The sequence below is a fragment of the Plectropomus leopardus genome, chromosome 11 (assembly GCF_008729295.1).
Source record: "Plectropomus leopardus isolate mb chromosome 11, YSFRI_Pleo_2.0, whole genome shotgun sequence".
NCBI classification, from domain to species: domain Eukaryota; kingdom Metazoa; phylum Chordata; class Actinopteri; order Perciformes; family Serranidae; genus Plectropomus; species Plectropomus leopardus.
This window is the reverse complement of record NC_056473.1, coordinates 453,424-474,854: the sequence shown is the minus strand read 5'-3', so window position 1 is coordinate 474,854 and position 21,431 is coordinate 453,424. Positions and strand designations below refer to the sequence as shown.

Genomic DNA, 21,431 nt, shown 5'->3' with positions numbered 1-21,431 from the left:
CACTTTCTGACTGTGAACCAGAGGAACACAGCATTTTTATCATTTTAACCTTCTGAGCACTGAGTCATTTTCTCCAAGTTTTGGTTTGCCTGGACTCTTTTTGTAATAATGCATTTATAACCTCAGCCCCTCAATGCACAATCAAGCTGGGCTATCAGAATATTTAGGCTGCAGTGATGTCACTTGAATGTACAAATAGTTATGAGACCATAAAGACAAAAGAAAAAACAAAACAGAAATTGAATGTTACAGTTATCTTTAGTGATAAATCACACAAAAAGTATTATGTTCAAGCATTTTTCTTGTAGAAAACCTTTCATGTATTGTATGCACTTCTGCTGGCTGCAATAAAGTCACATCATTTTTTTGCCGTTGTTTGTGTACCCCATTATTTGTGCCATTCTGCAAAGCAGCTCCTATCTGTGATGATGCAGAGGGCCACATCACACTCCTGACACTTAAGAGAGGGGCCTGATTCTCCTGCCTGCTCTGCCTGCAGTGAATACAGAATTTACATCCATATGAGGCCCTGCTGCTTGTTAGACTGTCTTCAGATTTACCCATGTCTCATTATTATTATAGGGGATACCAGAGTTTATTCTAGTGGACTAGGCGCTACCATAACATAAGATTAGGCCAATCACAGTGCAGTTTGCTCCAGATGATGACGTACTGGCACACGTAAGCAATGACAAAGTGTCGGATAAACCTCTGATTGGTCGATATGCTCTCCAAAGGAACTATGGGAAACCAATATGGTGTTTAGCGTCAATGTTAACGGAGTTTTATCATTGAAATATGGATAAAATATGGATGGAAGACACCCAATATTGGATCTATCATTATGGATTTATTGAATTCCCAGGCTGGATACTGAGGCTTCTAAAAGAGCTACGATGCATTGGAGACCTTCTGAACGGCAGCTGTCAGAGGGGAAAAAAAGTACGGCAATTCGACAAACGGTCTCAGAGTTATTAAAACTTTTCCAAATGAGACCAATTACCATCGTATACAACTATGCCAGCCTCAACCCCCAAAGAAGGCACAACATATCTCTGCTACATACAACCAAGAACTGCTCAGCAACCTTTATTAGGTAAAGTAATGGGGACAGCAGTTACTAAGGGATCTTCAGACTGAGTCAGCTGAATGTGTAGGTGTAGTGGGCTTAATGTACAGTTTTCTGTACAGTAGGCCCACTTCCTACTTTCCTTACCACTTCCCTACTCTTCCTACTGTACAGTGACTGCAAAACTGGAAAGGTGGAGAGAATGAGAGAAAATAGTTACATGCACACAAAGACATGCACACATGCACACACAAAATAAAACATTTTTTTTTTAAATCCTGAAATCAATTGAAGCTAACAGATTGGGAATTATGTAACTCCCAATGGGAGTTTATTTCTCAGTGAAAAGCTGGAGGAATGAGTCAGTCTAGTTACTGCTTTAAATACTACTCTCTAATCAGTGAGCTGGCATTTCAGATAATTTTGGTGTAAATTGCCCATTGGTAAATGTCATTATGAGTTTTAAGTTTTTTTTTAGTGCAGGTGGAGCCCTTTACTGAACTCTGTGGGAAATACTCTCCTCTTACCACAAGCACACATTCTCCCACTGAACTTTGCATTAATGTAGCTGGCCAATTGGAACGTTCTTAGACAAATAGGTACATGCAGAGCTCACAGTATAGGAGGGGTATGACATTTTTTAAATTTTTTCACTATATTTTCTATTTTGATTATTGTAACTCCCTCCGCTCTGGCATAAATTAAAAATCACATTCCTGCCTCCGACTACTTCAGACCACAGCAGCTTGGTTACTGGTTTTAATAGACTACATCACATCACCCCAATCGTGGCTTCTCTCCCCTGGCTCCCTGTTTGTTTTAGAGTTGATTTTAATGATCACTTTTAAAGCGCATCTGACCAGCTACATGACAAAAATGTTGACCCCTTACGTGCCAGCTCACAGCCTTTGATTCTAGGGTAGGGCCCCTTTGGCCATTCCAAAGTGAAGGCCTAAAACTAAAGGTGCAGTGCCTTTGCCATCAGGGCCCCTCAGCTTTGGAACGACCTACCTGAGGAGAGAAGTCTCGCAGAATCAGTGATTCTTTAAAGTTACTTCATAAAACCCATTTTTCTAGACTTTTTTTCATGTGATGCTGTCTTATTAATTATTTTTATTTATTTCACCTGTTCTACTTATGTTTAATTTATTTTATTTCCTTTTATTTATGATTTTATTGCTTTTAATGGCTTCTGTTGTTTTTGGTGTATTTCGTTGGATTATTTTATTTTGACATTTTACATTCTGCATCTTGCAAAATTTGTTCTCTTGTTGTAATCTTATTCTAACTCTACCCTACTTTCTTTGCTTGTGTTCAGTAGGACTATTTGGGTTTCTGTCATTTTATTACCTTCTGTGTATCCTATTTCTGCTTTATTTTGTTTGTCAAAGCACCTTGTAAATTCTGTTTTTAAAGTTACTAAATCAATAAGATTATTATGAAAAAATAATCTGGAAAAAAAAAACAAACATCTTGCAGTGGGTGAATGGCAACAGAGTAAGTGGCATAGGGGGCAATAGCAGCTCTATTTGACTCAAGTTATTAGTAATGTAAGATGAAAACAATTTCACATTCAACATCACGTTGACATAGGGCACAACAAAGGGCTGGACAGCTGATCCAGTCTTCAAAACCCTAGAGTTACACTGATGTAAGGATATAAGTTCCAAAAATAATATTTTCTTTCTTCCTTTACCATATCATCCATATCATTATAAGTAACAATAGCTCTTTCCTAATATTATGATGTACTTGGAGACCAGAATTTTTCACCTGTATTCTGCTTTCCTACATTCTATTTACAATTGTGAATATTGTCATTTATCCAAGGTTGCTTTCTTTCTGAAGACTTAGATCTAACCCTAAGTGGTGCACCCACATTAAGTGTAGACAAGTAGATTGAATTCAAACAGTCAGCCAAATTGTTGTTATGGGAATATTCAGAGACTTGAGGGCTTTGACAGTTGAACAATGTGCAGAACTTTGAGATGCTTTACTCACTGGAAACCAGTGCATGGTCATTTATAGCAAATAAGATTGGATGAGGAGTACAAAAAGTGAGAGCTTTAAAGAAAGAAAAATCATCACACAGTAATTTATAACATTTCAGGCTCCTCCTATAAACTGTCTATCCCTGTGAGTTTGTCTGAGTGTGGCCTCCCTACTGCTGACTACATTGCTTGACCTGCAAGTTATCATCCTGTGCACCTGGATGTCATCCACCAATCAACCCTGCAGTACATCAACCCCAGTTCTACCCTTCAAGCTTTGCCAGATTGTTTGGTTTGCCTCGTGGTACTTATGGCCTCATATCAGTTTGTCTTTGCTTCTTTGCTTCCTAGTTATTTGTTCCTCACCTAATCCTTGTGCCTTCTGAAGATCATGTCTGTTCTACCCTGCTACAAACCACATTCTGTGCTGCTCTCCACCAGCCTTCTATGTGTTGCCCAGCTAGCTCACCAGTTCATCTGCCTGCCACTCTCTGCCACTCTGACCCACACACCTTTAACACTCTTCATCATTGAAAAAACTCTTTAGTTCATTCATTTTTTAAAAAAATTCTTTACGCTTATTTGAGGTTGTCCATAGGTCCGCTTAAACTCTAAACTTAAGAGACAGGCATAGTCATATTATACAAAGATGCAGACATATGACAAGAGAGAAGAAAATAAAAGAGTCACAGCATACAGATAAATCAGGTCAACATATCCTGGATCACATAGTTAGTCAAAGTATCTACAACCTGATGCATCTTCCACCTTCTCCTTCAATCTAGTTTTGAAAACATTGAAAAAGACCAGTTCCCCCAGACTCAAAACACTCTTCAGCAGTTTCCAAATTTTAGGTGCAACATGCCTAAAGCCCCTTTTCCCTTTTCAAAGTGAACTTAGGGGAAAGATAGCAAGGGTAAGTCTAGTGAATACATCTCAGAGTGCTGACAGAAGCTTCCAGGAATTTTTGAATGGATAAAGCTACATAGGTAAGAAGGAAGCAAATTAAAAACGGCCCTATGAATGAGGCAATACCGGTGATTAAGAATGAGCAGCATTTTTTCACTTATCATGTAAACTAGCATGGTGTATCTGTGTATTTATTTATTTAAAAAAATTCTAGCCTTTATTAGATAAGACAGATCAGTAGTGTGAAAGGGGGAGAGAGAGAGGGGACAACATGCAGCAAAGGGCCATGAGCGGGAGTTGAACCTGAGGTTGCTGTGGCAAGGACACTGCCTTCATTCATGGGTTGCCTGCTTTATCCACTCTGCCACCGGACACCCCTGTATTTGTGTATTTACAAGTATTTTAGGAAAAGAATAATTGTATGGAGGTGGAAAGCATTTTCTGGGTAATTAAACATGACTACTAAAAGCTGCACCACCATATTAACATAACTAATGTGTTTCTCTCACTGATGCATCCAACACTACACTTGTCTTCATGTAGCACCCTGTAAGCACAACTTAATTAAAGTTATTGCATTAGTAGATACTTGAAATGATGTTGTTACCCCACCAGTTGTTCCCAGTTTATCTGGTGACATGCAGCAATGCAATCTTTGCACTTCTGACACCTACTTAATTAACTTCCTCATCTACCTGGCCAGGGAAATGTAATGTAAATGCGTTGCACTACTTTGTTGAGGAGATAACCTCTCTCTCCCATTCAACAACGATAACCTCTCACTTACGTTAAATGTGTGGGGCAGATAGGCAGAGAGACAAGCATGCAATAACTACATCCATGTGTAATATTCTATATTCAAATGCTGTTAATCTGTTGTTTTATTCATCACACAGTGGTAACAAGAACAAATGTACATTTATATTTTTAAATTTTACTGATTTACTTATGGCTGACTGAATTTTACTATTCTACACTTTCCTACTTCTTTTAAGACATCAGAATGGGAGCATCTGTAACTAAAGGCAATTTCCCCTCGGGGATCAATAAAGTATTTCTGATTCTGATTCTGATTCTGATGATGTGGGAGAGGAGAGCGAAGACAAAGACTGCTGGTAAAGACTCGTTTATGTTGGCTGCTGTTGCCAAAACTATTTTTATTCCACTTTGAGATTAATCAGATGGTTTCCAGTAGAGAACACAGAGAAAGTGAGGACAGAGATGATCTGTGTAACCAGCAGGTCAACTGACTTTCTGTTTAAAGCACACTGTTCAATGGATTTATGTATTGAGCTCATCATCATTACAATTCAAAACTGAAAGCAAACTGAAGCTCTGAGGAGCATACAGTATTGTTTGAGATCAACAAGTACTTGTTAAATTCAAAAGGTAAAGTAAAATAAGACAGAGTGCAAATGCAGAACATTATATACAAGAATCATGCTAGCTACAAACAATCATCTCCTAGAGAGTATTAAAGTGAAGAGAAACTAACCCTGGACTTTTATACAGGAGTTCGGTGTTCATTTCCTATCTGAATGTGGACTACTGTAGCAGGAAAGGACAAGAGCACCTGGCTGCAGACACATGGACCTCTGTTAGCACATGTGCAGAAAGACCTCCATTAGCAACATTAGTAAGTGTAGTAACAAACAGATTAAAAGATAATTGGAAGAAGCTTTAAAGTTTAAAAAGTTAAAATAGGTGCACTGGGCTTCAGAAGTTTGTAATTAGATTTTAAAAGTTAGTCAATAAAAAGTTACTTAAATCTTCATAAATTCAAATGTGTGAAATGCTTCGATCAAATTAAATTATAAACAATGTGAATGGACTATACCTAACTGGAAAACTAAATAAACTGAATATATATATTTAAAGACAGAAAGAATAAGACACACTTTAAACCACCAGTTTATTCAAATGACAACAGGATTCAAACAAGTGATGGAAAGTAAAGGCATTTACCATTATAATGCTTGTAATTTGTTAATATACAAACATATATCAATTTGTGACCATGGAATTGCTAATATTACCAGTACTAATATTATTTCAACCCATATTTACCATTACAGTACTTTGTAAGTCTCAGAAATGGTGAAAAAAAAATAGATTTCATTTGATAAAAGATGCAAATGTATTTGTTTACGCAACACTTCTAAGTTAAATTTTCCCATATAAAAAAGGAAAAATAGAAAATTGGAAAAACTGAATTCAATTTTTGCTAATGTTATTTTTCGTTCATCAAATCAATGTAGAGTTAAGATTTTGAAGCAATTTTTCTAATTTTCTATTTGTGAAATGTTGAATTGAATGAATTGAAAAACCTCTATGTGTATTGGGCTGCATGAAAGGGTGGGCTCTACGCTGGATACATCCGGTCATGACGGACACTCCAGGTACAGGTGAGTCTTGTGTTTTTTTCTTTCTAAATGCACATTTGTCAGAGATGCAGACTCATAGGGAAGACTGTATTAGACATATAACATATAATTTGAGAACTACGTATAGTGATTTCCAGTGTTGCCCAAATCGAAATATGTTAGTAGTTAACGTTGGCCTTGTTTACAGTGAGCCCCTGACTGTCGCTGTTAAGTTGATTATCCAAGAAAGGCTCTTTCCAGGCAAATGCAAGCAAGGAGTTATTGGTGCTATACACTGATCCATCCTTTGTCCTTCATATTTTGTACTTTACTTATTGATTCATACTGTACTATAATATTATTACTACTACTTTTATTGTACTGTATAATATTATATACTACACTTCATCATCACAACATCATGTTATACTATTTTACATTATTGTTATCCTTTCATTGCATCATATTTACTACTTCGTACTCCTTTGTACTATAAAATACCATACTGTTAATATGCTATACTCTCAACACATCATAGACTTTATTAATACAGGAAGAACAAGAAGAAGAAGGAAGGAAGAAAGATTTATTAGTCTTTTTTTTTTAGACAAAGTTTAAAAAACGAAATTGCATTTGTCCTTGATCCTGCTACATCTTTGGAGTTGAAGGATGAGTTGATTAAAATCACCAGCTACTATGAAAATATAAAATGGTTGCAAGGGCATGTTGCTTGGTAGCATCATTCAATTCCTGATGTGCATTTTTTTAATTTACATCAGAGTCTTGCGTACTAACGGCTGCCAACAAGGTCTGCCCATCCAGTGCAATAGCTTGATCTGATCTGATTTCCCATTGCCGAGTGAGCCTCTATCGCACCTCATCCACTTCATTCTACTGCAACCAGGCATTAGCCAGAGGAAGGCTTGGTAGAGGAACAGTTCTCGGTCCAAGTCAGCTCTCCTCACTCTTTTTATCTGGTGCTTTCGGTTTCTTTTTTCCCCTCTGGTCTGAGAGGCTGCTCAGCGTATGCCGTTGGTGGGGATCCTCTCAGTCTGCTGCATTCAGTCCAAAACCCACACAAGTTTCCTGATGTTGATAAGTGCTTCTCTGTCGTAGAAAAGTTGAGCTTCAGCAGAAGGGCTATGGTATCGAATTTTTTTTTTTAAAATATAGCAAAAAAGTTGCAAGGATCTTAAGAGCTACTGGCTGCTGCATGTGCATGCACTGGCATCGCAATAGACAACAAACAACACTATAATCACGGAATAACAGTATTTAATATTATAATGTACACTGTATACGTATAAACTAGTTTTTAGACAATAATTGTACTGTAACTTTACCTCATAACTTTGTCTTGAATTTTTTTAATTGCTCTTGCATAGTTTTAAGTTTTTAGTTGAACTCCCTGAGCTACCACCTTATCGTGGTGGAGGAGTTCGCGTGTCCCAGTGATCCTAGGAGCTCAGTTGTCTGGGGCTTTATGCCCCTGGTAGGGTCATCCATGGCAAACAGGTCCTAGGGGAGGGACCAGACAAAGTGTAGCTCACCAGACCCTTATGATGAATACGATGAATGGTCCTGAGGCCTGGCTCGATGGCGAGCGCCTGGTGGCCGGGCCTTTACCCATGGGGCCCCGCCGGGCACAGCCTGAAGAGGTGACATGGGACCTCCTGCCCATGGGCTCACCAACTGTAGGAGGGGCCATAGGGGTCGGGTGCAGTGTGAGTTGGGATGTGGAATGTCACCTCTCTGGCGGGGAAGGAGCCTGAGCTGGTGCGCGAGGTTGAGAAGTTTCGACTAGATATACAGCCCACAGCGTGGGCTCCGGAACCAGTCTTCTCGAGAGAGGAGTTTACCTCAGTGAATGAGAGGGTAGCCTCCCTCCGCCTTCGGGTTGGGGGACGGATCCTGACTGTTGTTTGTGCCTATGATCCAAACAGCAGTTCAGAGTATCCACCCTTTTTGGAGTCCTTAGAGGGGGTGCTGGAGAGTGCTCCTTCTGGGGACTCCCTCGTTCTGCTGTGGGACTTCAATGCTCACGTTGGCAACGACAGTGAGACCTGGAGGGGCGTGATCGGGAGGAATGCCCCCCCCCGATCTGAACCTGAGTGGTGTTTTGTTATTGGACTTCTGTGCTCGCCACAGATTGTCCATAACGAACACCATGTTCAAGCATAAGGGTGTCCATATGAACACTTGGCATCAGGACACCCTAGGCCATAGTTCAATGATCGACTTTGTAGTCGTATCGTCGGACTTGCGGCTGTATGTCTTGGACACTCAGGTGAAGAGAGGGGCGGAGCTGTCAACCGATCACCACCTGGTGGTGAGCTGGCTACAAAGGTGGGGGAGGACGCCGGTCAGACCTGGCAGACCCAAACACATTGTGAGGGTCTGCTGGGAACATCTGGCAGAGTCTCCCTTCAGAAGGAGCTTCAACTCCCACCTCCGGGAGAGCTTCAACCATGTCCCGGGGGAGGCAGGGGACATTGAGTCTGAGTGGGCCATGTTCCGTGCCTCCATTGCTGAGGCGGCCAACCGGTGCTGTGGTCGTAAGGTGGTCAGTGCCTGTCGGAGCGGCAACACCAGAACCTGCTGGTGGACACCGGAGGTAAGGGGTGCCGTCAAGCTGAAGAAGGAGTCCTATCAGGCCTTCTTGGTGTGTGGGACTCCAGAGGCAGCAATCAGGTATCGACAGGCCAAGCAGAATGCTGCTGCGGCGGTCGCCGAGGCAAAAACCCAGGCGTTGGAGGAGTTTGGTGAAGCCATGGAGAATGACTTCCGGACGGCTTTGGTTCTGGACCACCATCTGGCATCTCAGGAGGGGGAAGCAGTGCTCTGTCAACACTGTGTATGCTGAGGACGGGGCGCTGCTGACCTCAACTCGAGACATTGTGGATCGGTGGAAGGAATACTTCGAAGACCTCCTCAATCCCACCGACACACCTTCCGGTGAGGAAGCAGGGCCTGGGGACTCGGGGGTGGGCTCCTATCTCTGGGGCTGAGGTTGCCGAGGTGGTTAAAAAGCTCCTCGGTGGCATGGCCCCGGGGGTGGATGAGGTCTGCACGGAGTTCCTTAAGGCCCTGAATGTTGTGGGCCTGTTGTAGGTTGACACGACTCTGCAACATTGCGTGGACATCAGGGGCAGTGCCCTTGGACTAGCAGACTGAGGTGGTGGTTTTTTAAGAAGGGGGACCGGAGGGTGTGTTCCAACTACAGGGGGATCACACTCCTCAGCCTCCCTGGCAAGGTCTATTCGGGGGTACTAGAGAGGAGGGTCCTGAGGGTTGGACTCCGCCAGGGCTGCCCTTTCTCACCGATTCTGTTCATAACTTTTATGGACAGAATTTCTAGGCACAGCCAGGGTGTTGAGGGGGTCCGGTTTGGTGACCTCAGGATTGGGTCTCTGCTCTTTGCAGATGATGTGGTCCTGTTGGCTTCATCGGCCCGTGAAGCTCTCCAGCTCTCACTGGATCGGTTCGGAGTGTGAAGCGGCCGGGATGAGAATCAGCACCTCCAAATCCGAGGCCATGGTTCTCAGTAGGAAAAGGGTGGAGTGCCCCCTCTGGATCGGGGACGAGATCCTGCCCCAAGTGGAGGAGTTTAAGTACCTCGGGATCTTGTTCACAAGTGAGGGAAGGATGGAGCGGGAGATCGACAGGCGGATTGGTGCAGCGTCTGCAGTAATGCGGACTCTGCACCGATCTGTAGTGGTGAAGAGGGAGCTGAGCCGAAAGGCAAAGCTCTCGACCAGAACAAGATCGCGGGTACAAGCGGCCAAAATGAGCTTCCTCCGTAGGGTGGCTGGGCTCTCCCTTAGAGATAGGGTGAGAAGCTCAGTCATCCGGGAGGACCTCGGAGTAGAGCCGCTGCTCCTCCGCGTTGAGAAGAGCCAGATGAGGTGGCTCGGGCATCTAATTAGGATGTCTCCAGGACGCCTCCCTGGTGAGGTGTTCAGGGCATGTCCCACCAGTAGAAGGCCCCGGGGAAGACCCAGGACACGCTGGAGAGACTATGTCTCACAGCTGGCCTGGGAACACCTCGGGATCCCCCGGGAAGAGCTGGATGAAGTGGCCAGGGAGAGGGAAGTCTGGGCTTCCCTGCTTAGGCTGCTGCCCCCGCGACCCGAGGGCAGCAGCCTAATTCAAAGGAAGTTTAAAAAAAAATCCATAGTGTAACAAGTTCAGTTAGAAATACGTAATAGCATTCACTTGTACCTACAAGACAACCTCCAAGCTTACCGCACAAACACCAACAGGCTCCATTTCATCCAAAGCCTGTCAAGGCACAACCATGCTGCTGAGAGAAAGCGGGTTGAGATAATATACCTGGTGCATTTATTCATTTGTATTTTCCCCAAATTGTTACTGGCTAGCGACCACAATGCATGCTTGATTGGGTATTTCACCCTCGTGTTTCTCTCAGCAGTATGGTTGGCAGGCATTGGATGAAATGGGACCTGTTGGTGTTTTTGCGTTAAGCTTCAAAGTTGTCTTGTTGGTACAAGCAAAGATAGAATTCACGTCCATAATTAAACATTAACTGATAAAAAAGGCTGTACTTTAAGCAACAACAATATAGTATTTTTTTAATTAATTCATTCATTCTTTGTCTGTAACCACTTGTCCCCGTGAGGATCATGGGAGGGCTGGAGCCTATCCCAGCTGCCATTGGGTGAGAGGTGTGGTATTTTCTTATTTTTCTGAAAATTAATAAATACATACGGTTTTAAAACACTAGCATTAGCCAGGAATGCAGCTGCAGAGCTGGTCTGAGAACCTCTGTCCCAGCATGGAATGCCCACACTATACCACAGAAAGGTATTCCTGATGTCTTGTTTGCTGACAACCTTTCAATGGTTTTCAACAGCTTATCCCAGCTTTGAGGACATATTTTACAGCACTGGTCAACATGCTGTCTTTCCACAGGCTCTGCTGTCATACATTGCATTCATAGTTGTTTAAATGGACTGATAACTATTACTGTAAAGTGTTGGAGTAAGTGTTAAATAAACTGTTGAGTCTGTGATGCCAAAGCATATGCTGATGCAGATGTTTTCAATGTGTGTCATTTCAATATCACGGACTGTGCATCCCTTATGTCCACAATTGTCCTTTGATTTCCTACCAGGTCCTTGTAATCCTTGACTCTGATCATAAAAACATTTGTTTTTTTTTCTTCTCCCCTCTTTCTCTCCCTTTTCCCTCCCTCTTTCCTCCTCCTCTCTCATCTCTTTCCCTTGCCCCATCTTTACCCCCTTGCCCCCTCTCTTAATTCTCCCTTCCTCTTCATACCCTTTCTTTTTCAAGTCTTTCTCTCATTATTAAGGCCAAAGTCCATTCTGTTTGTTGTAAAATACAATTCTCCAAACAATGTTAACATATAATAAAAGAAAAAAATCACTTCAAATTCATGTATGATTTCCATTCCTTCCAATAGTTTTCACATTTCACAGTGGCTTGTCTTAGAACAAAAATCGGTCATTCCATAATATAAATTTCCTTAAATATTTCTGTCCATTCAGCCTTTGTTGGGGACTCTTTACTCTGCTTTCCGGGTTACTGCTTTTTTGCTACCTACTAATAATATTTGTAATAGATATCTGTCCCGCTTTATCAATCCAGTTGGCACATTTCCCAAATAAATAATGCTAAAGTTACAGTCAAGTTCTGGGTTGGTTATTAATCGGATCTCTGTAATCACATCCACACAGTAAGAAGATATTTTAGGACATTCCTAAAAAATATGAAAATGACCAGCAGACATATTTCCACACATTCACCAGAATTGACCATGTTCCGGTCTGTTGGCCTGTAATTCCTAATTGTGGGAGTTATAAAGTACCTTAAGGTATTTTTCCAAACAAATTACCCCCACAAAGACTGTCTTGCATGTGTTTAATCAGTCATCTTCAGTTAATTTTATGTCAGCTTCTTTTCCCAACAGGATTTAATGTACATTGTGGAAAGACCCTTTTCAAGTTGTAAAGACGAGTAAATTCTTAAAAATCAGTTTTGTGCTTGCATTCATCCTATGTGCATCAATGAATATTTTAATCAGGTTTATTCCTCTCTCTCCAGCACTTTTAATGTTTTTAACAAAATAATGGCTCAATTGAAAGTACCTAAAGAAATCTTTTTACTCTAAATTAAACTTTCTGTGATTTGAAAGATGATATTGTACTGTATGAAATGATAGCCTTATCCTTCCAATGTTTAAATCTGCAGTCAAATTATGCTGGTATAAATTCAGCATCATATATCATCCAGCGTAAAATTTATGCATTTCTCTCAAATTTCAAGTCAAGTTCTTTGTACCATACGTTAAGGGGGCGTTTTCACCCAGTATTGATGAGAGACAAATGTTTATCTTGCTTTGTTCTAAGTCTTTCAATTTTGCATCACATTTGGGGTTACACAAACATACCAAAAAACGTAGCTGTGCTGCTCTGTAGTAATCTTCCAGGCAGGGTAGAGCCAATTCCACCTTTGTTTTTGGGTAGTTGGGATGTCTGAAATCTAATCCTTGGTTTTTGTTTTCCTAAAATAAAAACTGAGATGATGCTGTTCCATTCGTTAAATTGTTTAGAGGGTTTTTCAACAGGTAAAGATTCAAAAAAGAAAAAGTAACCTGGGTAATATGTTCATCTTTATAGCATTATACGATTGTACATATTCATTGGTAATAGTGACCAGCAATTTAAGTCTGATTTAATATCAGTTGTTATTGGGAATATAATTGTGTACATGGATAGTGATTAGATCTTCTGGTATCCGTACTACTAAATATTCAATTATGTTACATTTCTTTTTAAAACTACACAGTCCGGAGATATTTTCCTGTGGTTCATAGTTCAAGGTAAGGGTCTGGGTTTTATGTAAGTTTAATTTATAACCAGAGTATGAACCAAATTCTTTAATGCAAAGACAATAATTTTGGCAAAGTTGCAGTAAGGTTGGTAAGGGTCACAAGGATGTCGTCTGCATATAAACATACTGAATGCTGTGTATCTCCAATCAATACCACTGTTATATCCTTGTCTTCTCTAATGGCCTGTGCCAGTGGCTCCAAAAATAGAGCAAAAATTGTGGGACTAAAGGGGCTTCCCTGTCGACGTCCCCTTTCAAGAGATACTGTTTCGAATAAATTTCCATTTATTTTAATTCTAGCTGAGGGAGAACAGTATAGGGAGTTCAGACATCCTATTACCTGATTATTAAAGCCAAAAAGTTTAAGGACCACAGATATTCCCATTGAACTGAATCAAAGTCTGTCTTGGCATCAAGGTCTATAACAATAGATTCCATGTCACTGCTTCTGATATGGTCTATGAGGTAGAGAGACCGTCTCACATTGTCATGGGTTTCCCTGTTTTTTATGAAGCCTGTCTGATCTGTGTCAATTCGATCTGGGATTATATTTTTAGGGCCCAAGCACCGAATGGTGCTAGGACCCTTTTGATTATTATGATTATTAGGCGGTGTATAGAGCATCACAAGACAAACAAAAAAGTCAGTTGGAGCCATAGTCTAAACCCAACAGAAAATCCGTCATTTTAAGTTGAAAAATAATTTGTAGCAAATTTTTGCTACATGGGGACAAACCTAGGTCGGGACAAAACCTAGTTTGCGACCCATTTGAGTTTTGGTCCAATGGTGTGGAAGTTAGAGGCTGAGAAGTTACGTTTCGTCCCGAAACAGGAAGTAGTTTTTAACTCAGTTGTACATGATCCAATCTGCATCAAATTTCACGTTTGATGAGAGTTTCGCCCTGAACACATCTATATGACTCTTTTATGCGATTGTTAGAGCACCACCTATTGGCGCAGGAAAGACAAAGTTTTACAGTAAGGGGTCCAGCTCCTAGCAGGTTGACTTGATTGATCTCAAAACTGTGTCAAAAAATCATTAAGATGTTGGTGATGTTTGAAAATGGATATTGTGAGTTTTCATCAAATGGCGTTCCCATGATGCCACGGCAAATTTCGATGTTACAACATGACAACAAAAACTACTTTTTTTACACTTTGATGTTTCCCCTAGAGCAGGTTAACCCCAGCGACCTCATATTCAGTCATAATACTGCAAAGTCTTTAATGATACACTGAAAAAAATACTTGCTGTTGCCATGGTAACACACTAAATTTTGCATAGACATCAATAGACCTATAATGTGTTATTTAATATAATTCTTTTTGCTGTGATGTGCCAAGATGTGCTCTGTAGCGCCACCTTCTAATTTTCAATGAAGCAGCCCCCGCGAACCATTTAACCTAGAGCTACAAAACTTATAGCATAATTGCCCAAGTCATATTTGAACATTTTCAGAAAACAAGAAAAAACACAGTTTTTAGCAAGCACATTGGTATTTTTTAATGAGATTGTAACAGTAAGTTCAACCATATGTGTGAACAAGTTTGCCAAAAAAAAAAAAAAAAACACAACATCAACTGCATAACAAATAAAAGTGACTTAGGCAGAATATGCCATGACTTAGGCAATTTTTCTCTTACATATAAATATAAAGATAACATAACCAAAGTTGTGTTACTTGTCTAACCTTAACCAGGTTGTTTTAAATGTCTAACATTAACCAAGTTGTTTTACTTGTCTAACCTTAACCAAAGTCCCACTCAGGTGCTGTGTGAACTCGTTTTCACAGTCTATTGATGAAGGAGGTTGTCATAGTACTGGTGGGCCACTCTTGGTAGTACTGGTTTCATTGCCTGCAAGTCATTGAATTTCCTGAGAGTAATTGGCAACTGGGCAGGAAATAGTGGAACCAAGTGGTATGGTTCTTTGGGGATGCTGAGTCGCTAAGGCAGGTCCTCCGAGTCAGACTCAAAGTCCAACTTGTACTGCATTCGACCATCTGGCAAGTACTGGAAAGCCCAAAGGTCATGGACTGTGGGGTCGCCAACTTTTCTACCTGGTTGAATGTTGGTGACATAGGCCCCAGATAACTTCATGAAGTCATTGTGGTATAGCTGGGTGACCTTGTATGGGGATGGATGCAAACGTGCAGTCTCAAAGATGACAATGTAATCACGTGAAGTGTGAATATCTTTGATGGTACGCTATTCAATGAGGCTATGCATGGAGTCACACTCCATTTGTGTGTGCCCTGCAACCAGAAACTTTTGTTCTGTGGTGACACCATGCTTCATGGCCAGATCTAGGTACGCGTTTGTAATGATACAACATCGATTTTGATAGCCGCAACCATCACTCCAGACTATGACTTTTTCAGTGTTTTGGTCGGCCCCTAGGACTGACTTGAAGTGTTTGTACTGCAGATGGGCAAAAACCTCGCTGCTAAGGGAGCCCTCATGCTCCTCCCAGGTGTAACAATACCCATCTTTGTTACCCAGGTTGAAGCAAGTAAAGTTGTGCATCTGTAATTTAGTTTTATAATACATCGTGCTTGCTTTTGTCTTGGGGCACAGAAGAACGCACTGAAGATCCATTGTCCACACTGAGAGTTTGTCACTGGATTCTTGTTTATCCTTAGCTTTTTCAGCTTGAGCTTGAGCCTTTAATTTTATGTGAGTAGTAAGGGTATCCTGATCTATATTTCCTACCTTGGAGCCGATACATACGTCACACTGGTCTTTTTTTGGTACGAACATAGAGTATTTCTGCTCACTGAACGCTCTTCGGAAATATGCCTCACTCACAACACGTGCTCCACTTTTACCAGCAGCTTTCTGGTATTCCTTGTGAAGGTCACTTAGAACTGTCCCTGGTCCAGAAACTTCTTATCCTGACAGGAGGGAACCTGACGACAGTAATGGGATGGAACGGTAGGCAGCCCAGAGAGCCATTCTTTCTGGAAGGTCTGGTCAGCATCTGATATGGGCATATGTGGACCAGTCTTAATGATCTTGGGTTTGGGCGGATCAGTTTTGGTTTTCATGTCCACAGCTAACCATGAGCCGATGGTTCTTGGGGCGATGCCAAGGGTTGAACAGAAAAGAATCTTACACACAGGTAGTTTACATCTGTCTGCCAGTTGCAGGTGGTATGATAGGGATGTTTTTCGCCTTGATGCAACACGTATCCACTGCTGATGCTTGAAAATGGATATTGTGAGTTTTCATCAAATGGTGTTCCCGTGACGCCACGGCGAATTTCAACGTTGCGACATGACATCAAAAACTGTCATAACTTGACCCCAGATGGTCAGATCTTTCACACATTAGATAAGAGTTTAGGCCTGAACATATCTGCAGCAAAATTTTGAATCACAGTCATAGCGCCACTTAGTGGTAACAGGAACTTACTTTTTTACACTTTAATGTGTCTCCTGTAGCAGATACACCAGAGCAACCTCAAATGCTCTCATAATACTGCAAAGACTTTCATGATGCACAGAAAAAATGCTTTTGAGTTTTCATCAAACGCTGTTGCCATAGTTACACACTATTCGCCATAAAACAGGAAGCACTTTTTGAGGGCCAAGTCATGCACCAGTACTCACCAAAAGTGGCACAGACATCAAAACTAAACTGTGATAATTGATATGATTTTTTTGCATTAATGTGCAAAAATAGCTCTTGTGCACCCCCTAGGAAAATTTCAACAAAGCAGCCCCCGCAGACCATTTAACGTAGAGCTGCGAAACTTGAGAATCATGTTCAAAAACCTAAGACCTACAAAAAAGCCTCTTGGCCCTAAACCCAACAGGAAGTGTGCCATTTTAATTTGAATTTTCACATTTTTTGTAATTTTAGTGTCTCTTGGGTTACACTTGTCCTACAGATTTCATCTGATTGACTTCAAATCTGGACACCAGTATTTCCTAAAGTTGGTGATAAATTGCTCGCTGTTGACATTCTGGACAGGAAGTTGTGTTTAAGAGGCTAAAGATGCTTAAAAACTCACGAAACGTGGTATACACATCAATAGTCCTATGATATGATATTTGATATGATTCTTTTTGCTGTGATGTGCCAAAATGTGCTATGGAGCGCCACCTACTAATTTTTTTAGCAAAGCAGCCCCCGCGAACCATTTAACCTAGAGCTACAAAACTTGAGAAACTTATGTAAAAGCCCAAGACCTACAAAACAAGCCTCTTGGAGCCATGACCTAAACACAACAGAAAGTCCACCAATTTTAGTTTTATTTAAATTTTTTGGCCAATTTTTGCAATTTCTGCTAGAGCCCGACTGATTTTTCAGTACACCCATATCAACACCTGATACAAGCATTTCACAGAAATAATGGAGCAAATCAGCCTTGGCTCATATTTTTCCCAAATGTGCTGATAGGAAAACACCAGACCATATACTGCAGGAAATGATGCTGGGGGTTTTTAGAAATAGTTGCCTTCTATAGCTGTCCACTAGATAGAGCTCTTACTCCATTGTTCAACCATTGTTTGACTGCCACACAGACACAGAGAGAGAGAGAGAGAGAGAGAGAGAGAGAGTCAAAGTGCTCTCTTACTTCATTGTTAAACTACTCTAGACACTCAAGGACATTGTGACAGAGAGCGCTGCAGAACAGTGGACAGTGGTGCAATCAGTCAGAGTTTTTATACGGTAAGCAACATTGAAGTACATACTGTCATGTTAAAAAACAATGGCATCATCTTCCTGCAAATGAACAAGGTGATCTAAGGTTCCAGGGTACAGGTGGAGAGGACTATGAACATGCTGACTTTATTGGACTAAGCAATTTTTCAGAATCTCTCAGCGGCATTATATTTAAGTAGCAACAAGAAACACATTTATGGAATGCTTATTGTGATCATCAGGGAAAAAGGAGAAATATACTGTCATTTTTTCCTATGCTTTTTGCTGTGAGTAAACCCACAACAATGCTGTAAGTGGCAAATCACAAAGCACATACACACACCTGCGAAACACATCTCCAGCCTAAGCACTACAGTGAGGAAACACTAATTCACTGCTGCGTGCAGTGTTGCCCTTTTTCAGAGAGATGCGGTCGCATCAGTCGGCGTCCAGCGAGTAGCCCCGAAGTGCGCGGAGGTGCGAGGGCCCGTTCATCGCTGCTTGCAGTTTTAATTTCAATCTATAATCAATGCTTAGAGCAGATATAGGTCTATACAAACTACATTCTTTCTTATCTTTTCCCATTTTTGGAATTACTGAAATTACTGCTTGTCTCCAGGACAATGGGGTCTCCCCATCCCCTAGCACATAGTTAAAACATTTCTTTAGTATTGGTATTGTTATCTGTCTAAAGGTTTTGTACCATTCCCATGTGTAGCCATCAGTACCTGGCATTTTATTTGATTTTAGTCTTGACATAGCCTTGCTTATTTCTTCTTCTGTAATGTCTTTGGTTAATGTTTTATTTTGTTCTGTTCCTACAGATGATAAATCCAAAAGACAATAAAAATGTTACGACACACATGACACGGCTGCTAAGTCAGCTGCCTGATGTTGAGCATATAACTTTGTGTAGTATGTTTCAAAGGATGTTCGTATGTCTTCCAAATTGTGGTACATCTTATTGGTCTGAGGGTCTTTGACTTTATGTATAAATCTTTCCATCTGTTGTTTGCGTATTCTCCATGCAAGTAGTTTCTTAGATTTAGGGCCATTTTGATTAAAAAAAAAAGTTTAATTAGTTTAGCTCTCTTCTCTATTTGATTTTCATATATATTATTTAGAGTTTGTTTTGTATCCTTAATCTGATTTAGGATGATGATGTCGTTATATTTCATGTGTTCATTCTCCAAAGATTTTATTTTTTTAGTCAAGTCCCTAATTTCTTTTTCTTTTTTTCTTTTGAGCAGACGACTCAATGAGGTTACTACCGCTACTGACTGCTTTTGCAGCATCCCACAATATGCTGGGGGAAACAACTCCATTATTATGGGTCATATCATTTTTAAATTCTCCCTCTATATATTTTTTCACACTGAGGGTCATTCAGAAGGCTAGTGTTAAGTCTCAAAAAGGTTCTTTTTGGTTTATTGTCTAAATGTAACATTAAGTATACCCCTGCATGGTCGGAGATATCCCTATGTTACAGTCAATAATCCTATGTCTGTCTGGGTTAAACATAAAAAAAAAAATCAATTCTTGAGTACATTGAGTGTGAATGAGAGAAAAAAGTAAAACATTTATCAGATGGATGTAATTCCCTCCATATATCTACCATACCTATTTCTCTGAGCAACACTCCTCATCTCTTTCCACAGATACCACATTAAAAACCTTCCTGATCAACTGTTTATCATTCCCTGGTGGTCTATAAAGATTCGGTAATGTAACTTCTTTATGGTCAGTAAAAACAAAGAAATTCCCCTCTTTATCTGAAATTTCTGAGATCAATATAACTACCCCCCTGGCTCATCCTCTTTCATCAGAGAAATAATAGGAGTTTTTAAATCCCATTTTACATAACTTCTTATACTCAATATTCGAAAGGTGTGTTTCTTGCCAAAAGATTATATCTTGTTTTTCTATTTTCTTTTTAGCAATTGCCTTACTTCTTTTAATGGGATTATGTAACCCATTTACATTGAGTGTGATTACTTTTTATTTTTGATGAAGCATTTCAGTCCGTAGAACAGAAAGAAGTTTAACAGATATTTAAGCATTCCCAGATGACCTGAACAATAGAACATATGTCTGTGTATCAAAATGAAATTTACTATAAATACATACAAGTTTAACACAAGTGACTTCCATCTATTCCCAGATGTGGTCAATATAAAAATCCTAAATTTACAAAGAAAAAAAAAACACCTAGTGTCTTAAAAATCCGTTCTGGTTGTAGATATAATCTTACTGGCTTCTATGAAAGTTATGCAAGTAATTTTCAGTTTTTCATGTAGTGTCTCTAGTGCATTTAAACCCCTTTAGGGGTCTGTCTGGAAACGGAGCCTCTTTTCCTTGAGTGTTTTTCTGACTGTGAAGTTAGCCTTTCTCTTCATAAATATTTCGGTCGGGTAATCTTGTTAAAAAAAACACTCTTTTTCCTTCAAAGTGAATCTCTTTCTTTTCCCAGGCTGAGCGATGCACCAGCTCTTTGGTTTTATATTCCATGAAATAGACAACCACAGATCTTGGGCTGGAGCCTGGCAGTGGAATATCTCAAAGATATTCCACATGGCGAATTACTTCCTTCCCATCCAAAATCTCTGCGTACATTTTCCGCCTTTCACTGAAATGGGTGATTGCGTCACTCAATAGCCTTGACTTGTTTGGGGGTGTGATGGCCCGTTCATCGCTGCTTGCAGTTTTAATCATTTTTATTTTTTCACCAAATGAATCGCATTTTTGGAGGCCTAAGCATGCTTAAAAACTCACGAATCTTGCTATTCTTGTCCGGCCAGGCAAAAGATTTCGTATTTTGGTGTTTTCAGAAACAGGCAGCGCCCCCTAACGTGTAGCCCCTATGGGAAGTTCACATAAAGTTTCACCTACAATTACGCAATTCTGTACATTTATGTATCATGCCACGTCGCACAAAAAAGTTTCCTGGACTCATTCCCCAAACCCAACAGGAAGTTGGCCATTTTGATTTTTGTACTCATTTTTGGGGATTTCGGGCCTCGTACTTTTGCCATTTTGTCCTACTGGATTCAATCAGCTTCAGGATTGGTGTGCCCATTCTCAACCCCTTGGTGATGAAAAGTTATCACATCACAGGTCCGCTCAAAACTTTTACGGTTTTCCCTTTACGTGGCATACAATTTTGATGTCTTGCCATAAAAGAGAAAATTGTTGTAACTTTGTTGTACATTGTCAGATCTGCCTGAAACGTCATAGGTTTCATTAGGGTGCTGCCCTGAACACATCTGTATGACAATTTTCACTTGTTGTCATAGCACCACCTACTGGCAATAGGAAGTAAGCCTTGGGGGACAATTATCATTGGATTTACTTGATATTTACATCGTTTGGTCTATAAATGATGTACACCAAGATAACATGGAATTTGAATCCCCTCCACTGCCACCTAGTGGCCACTGAAAATACTACACCATGTGACATACCACTGGTTCAACTGTTAAAACCAGTTGAACTGGTGGTGACCAGTTATTATAGGATACACTGAAATAACTCAGTCATAATAATGAGAAAAAAAGGTCTATATAACCTATTAGTAATT

General features: G+C 40.5%; 1 protein-coding gene across 1 annotated transcript in view; it reads right to left on the bottom strand.

Annotated features, from left to right (window-relative positions):
- ntrk3a (neurotrophic tyrosine kinase, receptor, type 3a) overlaps positions 1-21,431 on the bottom strand; it is a 245,384-nt gene that overhangs the window by 138,759 nt on the left and 85,194 nt on the right. The window lies entirely within an intron of this gene.